A 6,679-nucleotide genomic window follows, 5' to 3' on the forward strand; every position below is an offset into this window, starting at 1 on the left:
ATAAATTATCACACGTTATCGCTGACTTTCTGTTACGGTGAGTGGTACTGGGTTATGGGGACTCACCAAGTCACCCCCGCAGGGGACGCATTCCCCCCCCTCCCCGTGTGCACGCAGACCTCCGCTTGCAGCTCGAGCAGGTCCAGCTCCCTCCCACGATCCAGCTCGCCGGATCCAGAGCACAGCCGTGGCTTCGGGACTTCTGAGGCCGGAGCGTGAAGAGCGTCCTTGTTTGCGCGGGTCCCTTGAGTGTTCACCCTCGGAACGTCCCACCTCAAAGCCCGGCGGCCGATGTGAGCAGCCAGAGCCCCGTGAAGAGGCCGCAGGCCCTCCTGCTAGTTGATGGTCCCAACTCAGCTCCCTTGGAATGTACCATCTCCGACGCCCAGCCCAGGGGACATTTGAGAGGACTCCCATCCCAGCTGCCAATATGCACACGTACGTGCAAACACACACACACGGGCACGCACACACACCATGGCTGGGTCTGCAGGAAGAACCACCTGGCTGAGCCCCGTCAACCGACCAAGTCACTGGGAACAGTAGTCGTGGTCCTTCTAAGCCACTGCGCGTCCGGGTGGATATTTTCCCCAGCCAGAGAGAACTGGCTGGCGTCCAACCTGGTCTTGGATATCACAGAGGGCTGCTTGGAGGAGGATTAGGCGGGTGGAAGAGGGGGTGTTCCAGGCTGAGGAGCTACCAGTGCAACGGTCCTGAGGCAGCGAGGTCAGCCTGTCCTTGGAAGCACTGACAACAGGCAGTTGCACGCAAGAAAGTGGGGTCGCAGAGCAAGGGAGTGCGGTTCCTGCAGGCGTCGGTCCGTCCCTCCCCAGCAGAGTTACTAACAACTCTTAGTCTCCGTGAGCGAGGGAGGCACGCAGGCCACGACCGCAGCCACTCACATCTGTGACCCGAAGGTCAGCCTCTCCGCACCCGGAGTCCCAGGACCGCCAAGGCAGGAGGGGGACGAGGCGGCCGGGTCTCTGCTCGAGGGGGCTGTTTTCTCCACCCCGAGAGCTTGTGCGGAAGCTCCGCTCAGCGGACGCCGGGACGCCGGAACTCAGCGCACGTCCTCCGGAAGCGCACGTTCTCCGGAAGCGCACGTCCTCCCTCCGGAAGTGCACGTCCTCCGGAAGCGCACGTCCTCCCTCCGGAAGTGCACGTCCTCCGGAAGTGCACGTCCTCCGGAAACGAACCTGCGGATGTGGGGGAGGCCGGGAGGAGCCCTGCTCCGCGGCTCCAGGTCAGGGCCTAGCAGCGGCCCTTCCGGTGCTCGTCACACGGGTCCCCGCCGGCCTGTGCCCCCGCCCCGGGGACGTGCTGCTGCCGGAGAGTCCCCGATGTCCTCGGCCCTGGGCGGAGGCGCGGCCCAAGCCAGCCACAGCCGCCCACGCCCCTGCAGGCCCGGCCGGTTCCCCCGGGGAGCCTCCACTGCCCAGCGGTCCTCAAAAACGGGAGTTTGTCCTCAAAAGGAGAAGGAAGCCCGGTTCTGCCGGGTCGGTGTCAGGATGCTGGCGGATTCCGTTCCTGCTGAAGCCGCTGCCCCGCGCACCCCCTGCCCCCCGTCAGCCCCTGTCGTCACCCATCCTATCCTCTGGTGGGCGAGCAGGGGCGCCCTGGCACCTCTCTCTTCTTGCAGCGCACTGATCCCATTGCGGGACCACCTGTCCCTGGTCACCTCCAAGAGGCCCCGCCTCCAGTCGGCACCACGGGGAGCTCAGAGCTCCAACGCCGGAACCTGGGCCCAAGCAGCCCGTCACGGGCCCTGGGGCGTCACTGGCCTCAGTGCCTCAGTCAGTTAAACGTCTGCTTCGTGATCTGGGCTCAGGTTGTGATTCACGGTCGTGAGATTGAGCCCCACGCTGGAGTCCTTGCTGGGCGTGGAGCCTGCCTGGGATGCTCTCTCCCTCTCTCTGCCCCTCCCCTGCCTGCGCGCGCACACACAGGCCTTCCCTCTTTTCTAAATTTCAGTGTCTCTTAGGGCGACAATGGCGAGTTTCTACCTGGTTCTGGAACGTTTAAATACTTCAAAGTCCACGTGTGAGTGCTATCCCGGGTAGTAATCCCGAGGAAAACTCACAGGTCAATAACACGGTCACTGATGTCGAGCAGAAGGCGTGTGCTGATTACCGGCCCTGGGGGGCGAGGTGGGGCCACAGACACCCCTGCCCACGGCCCCTGGGGACCCCCGTGGCCCACGCAGGGTGCTTCACCTGCACGCAGAGCCGCTGACCTCCCAGGAGGATGGCCACAGCAGGGGGCTGAGCGGGGGACACGGGACACCCAGAGTTAGAAGAGCTGAGGTGCGCCCATGGGCCGGGCTGGGCAGGACGTTCCACACCAGGCTGCGCACCCGCACCCGGGCGGCCCTTCCCCACGGCTGGCATAAATCGTCTTATTTCCAGCTGTGACCCCACTGCAAACTTGATCGGATCGATTGGTATTAAACTGAATGGAATCACTGGGTTCTTAATGTCTTCTTGGATTAACATTGTATGTCTGTCTCCTATAAATCAATAAGAAAGAGTGCAATTAACACAATTAAAGGATGGGCAAAAGATTTAAATAAAATACATCAACATCAAATAAGGGATCAACCAATCTAGTAATAAAAAGTCCTCCTTGGGACGCCTTGAGGCGCCTGTGGGGCTCAGTTGGTTAATAAGCGTCTGACCCTTGATTCCAGCTCAGGTCACAATCCCACAGTTAATGGGTTCGAGCATGAATCAGGCTCTGTGCTGACGGCTCAGTCTGCTTGGGATTCTCTCTCTCCCTCTCTCTGCCCCTCCCCTTCCCCTGCACTCACGCAGGCTCTCTCTCTGTGTTTCTCTCTCCCTCTCTCTGCCACTCCCCTGTTCTCTCTCTCTCCACATCGATAAATAAACATTTTTTAAACACTCCTATTAAAAAAGCTTAGGAGACCTTTGTTGCATTGGTGAGGTTGAAAGATTATGCAAGATTCGGAGCAGTGAGGACAGAGGGGGTGCTCCCCATGGGTGCCGGGACCCGTAACTGCTTCCTGTGTGCCCAACGCATGCACAGGGCCGGGCACTGGGACCCACCTAGCGGCTCGGCTCCAAGTGAACATTTGCAAATATCGACCCGGGCCCTGCGTGTTCACAGACATCCACTGAGCAGAAAAGACAGAGCCTGTGCCTGGAAGAAGCCAGGAGGAGTGTGGAGGGAGCACGGCGCAGCCCGGTCCTCTGCGCCCTGAGCCAGGTGGGCGGACTGGCCCACGTGAGAAGCCCGGCAGGAGCGTGAAACATGAAAGGAACAATTTCCAAAGGGAGAGAAACAGCTCCCGGGTCGAACTCCAGGACAGGCCCTGCAAGGCCAGCCCCTGGGTCTCTCCGTCGTTGGCTCTGGCCCGCCAACCTCTGCCTCGGCTGTGGCCTCCCCTGCCTGGGGTGCAGTCCTGGGGCGTCTGTCTGGGGGACCCTCGCCTCTCACATGGGGGTGTCTCCTGTGTCCAGTGAGGTCCACACATGGATGCCGTCCTGCAGAGGGAACATGGCAGTGCAGGCCCTGCCACCTCAGTCAGTGCAGCCGGGTAACACACACACACACACACACACACACACACACACACACACACACGAGTCTTTCTGGCCGGTCCTAGACGCCGGGGGTCAGAGCTCCAGGTGTGGACAGAGCTGGTGTCTCCTGAGGAGTCCCTCCCCGGGGTGGGGACACCTTCCTTCCTGGGTGTGCAGACACTGTCCCTTCCAGGCGTGCAGACACCTGTCCTCTGGGGCACGCGGACCCTGCCCCTCTGTGTCTCTCTCTGCCTGTGAGTGTCCCCATCTCTTAGAGTGACGCCCTGACCTCATTCTACCCTGCGCACCCCTTGGAAGGTTGCATCTCCACATACAGCCTTATTCTGAGGTGCTGGGGGCCAGGGCTTCAGCGTACAGATTTTGGGGGACACGGCTGAGCCCTGAAGAACTCTGCCCCATGTTTCAGTCAGATCACATGATACTTTCAGTTGTCACCACTACCTCGTCCGCTAAACAGCAAACCCTGCAGAACGGCACGACGTGAGCCTCCTCAATCCAGACGCCCTGCCTCAGGGTCGAGGCCGCTGGCCTCCTGACGGCCCACCCTCAGCAGGTGCAAACCCAAGGCCTCATAAAATGGCACAGCTTAGGGGAACGTGCAGGCTCCTGACACTGGCGATTCAGACCGAGGGCTAATCCGGGGCTCACCGGCCAGGCCTGCTGCACCCCCCTCACCCCAGGGCCCTCTGCCATCTCGCGAGCCTGGATTTCCCGTCAGTGCCAGCTCGTCTACGTGTCTGGAATCTGACTTCCCTCCTCTGCTGGGTCCTGCCACCGTGTCAGGCCAGGCCTTGAATCTCTACCTGGGGGGGACCCTGCTGGGGGAATCCTGCTGGGGCCCGATTCCCCATCCGTGGACACACACGTGGGCCCGGAGGCAGTTTCAGGCCCGCGGCCACGTCACTCTGTTCACGCCCACAGAGCCACTTCCTGATTAGTCTCTTCCCGCTCTGCTTGGGTGATGATCACACGGCTGGTGCACACGGCGCTCTGTCTGCCCTGCTGTGTGCGAGCCGGGCCTGGAGGGAACCGAGACCCAGCCCTGCTGTGTGTGAGCCGGGAGGGCCGGGCTGCGCCTGGAGGGAGCAGAGACCCCACTGGTCCTCCTGCTCCAGCCCAGCTGCTGCACAGACAGGTCCCCGCTCGGCGTCAGCAGGTGCTCAGTCCTGACGCAGGTCTCACCCCCCGCCGGTGCCTGACTGACTGGGGATCCCAAGACTATGACCTTTAGCATCTCAGCCATCCGGAGGTGCTGGGGTGGGAAGCAGCCAGTCCAGAGGGTCCCGAGGCCCCATAGCAGGGACACATGCTGGTCAAGGGGGAGAGAGGCCCCCCGGCCACACACAGGGGCCGCTCCCGGCCGGGCATCGAGGGGCAGCGAGGGGCAGCGAGGGGCAGCGAGAGCAGGTGGGCACGGCCTGCTTCACGGCCTCGGTGTGAGCGTGAGGAAAGGGAAGGGGAACTAAGACACCCTCAGCGTCCTGTGCGGGGGGAGGTTGCAATGCATTTTGGAAAATAAGCAACAGTAGGAATTTTTTCTTACATTTTTTTTACTTATAAATATACCTGACGTAGGACGTACCACGCTAACCGCTGAGCGAGCAGGTCGGGGCAGCGCGCCCGCTCACTGTGGTGCAGCCTCCCCACGGCGTCCCCAGCCCTCTGGGTGACACTGGCGCCCTGTCCCCATGGAACTCTCGCCCCGTCTGCCCCCCGGCACCCCTGCTGCCTTCTGTCTGGGATCTGACTCCTGCCGGGACCTCCCGCGAGATGGGTCCACACAGCCCCGTGTCCTCCAGGCTCCTCTGCGGGGCAGCGGGTGTGAGAAGCTCCCTCCTCCCGTCTCAGAGCCGAGCGGCGTCCCCTCGCCTGGATGGACCTCGCTTTGTTTCTCTGCCGCCATCGATGGACACTGACGTTTCTCCCGCCACTGGCCTGCTGTGAACAGTTCTGCTGTGAACGTGCGTGTGCAAATATCTGTGCAAATCTCTGCTTGCAGGGGAACAGGTGTTGAAGGAGTGTGTTGTGCAAACACCACTGCCCCGGCCAGCTCAGGGGCCCTCAGGCTGGCGGAGGGGTGAAGCCCACCCTGGGAGGAGTGTGGCGGCCGCGAGCAGGGGAGCTGAGCCCGGGCGGGCACCGCCGAGACTCCGTGTCTGCAGCACCTTCTACGGTCTGGGCCCTGAGGCCCTGACGTCAGGGCTGTGCTCAGCCAGAGGGGCGGCCGGTGCCCGGAGACAGCAAACACCTCCGGGTGCACACCGGCCAATCCAGGGCCCCGGCCCAGCACCCCCCCATCCCCGTGGGGCTCCCACACTCAGGGCCTCCCTCACCTGCCCCCTCCACCCCCCGCAGGTGCCCGACCACTAGGGGATCCCGGGGGCCCATGCACGTGATTCACACCAGCCGGTCCTGAGCTCGGGCACGGCTGCCCCCTCCCCTCAGGGCCCATGAGTGACGAGCTGTCTTTCCAATGGCAGTTGTCCCCTGACCTGTTGGCCTCCCCAGACCTGGAGTTCGCTGCTAGTAGGCGTGTTTCAGAGGCCACGGCCAGTTCCTCTCATGCGGGCGGGGGTCCGGCCCCTGGAAGGTTGGTGGCTGGACAGGTGTCGGCCTGGCCAGGTGGGAGACCGTGCCCTCGCCTGGGTGCCTGGGTCCTGCCTCATTGGTCTGTGAGAGACAAGGTCGGGCCTGTGTCACCGTGTCACCGTGTCCCCGCCAGGCCTGCCTGCCGGGGACGCATTTGTCGCCAGGAGCTCCCCGCTTGCTGCTTCTAACTGGCTGCAGTCCGGTGACCCTGTCTCACCTCGTTTGTCACTGGACAGATTGAGATGTGACACTGATATGCACACGACATTCTAGAGTTTGAGTAGCTTTGAAAACAAGCCCAGACTTCCTGCCTGTCCCTGTCGCGGGCTTTGCGGCCAGACCCCTTCTAGCTGCTGCCACTGCCATCTCTGCGGTGCGGGGCCGGCTCTCGGGTCCTCACGGCCAGGCCTCCGGGTGTGAGCCGGCCGTGACCCTCATGCGCGAGGTCAGGATGGACAGGACGGGCCAGCAGGCTCCCCGGGGGACAGAGGAGGCGGGATGTGGACTCTGTGATTTCCGACCTGGCTCTG

This window comes from Suricata suricatta, chromosome 10 (assembly GCF_006229205.1).
Source record: "Suricata suricatta isolate VVHF042 chromosome 10, meerkat_22Aug2017_6uvM2_HiC, whole genome shotgun sequence".
Taxonomy (NCBI): Eukaryota; Metazoa; Chordata; class Mammalia; order Carnivora; family Herpestidae; genus Suricata; species Suricata suricatta.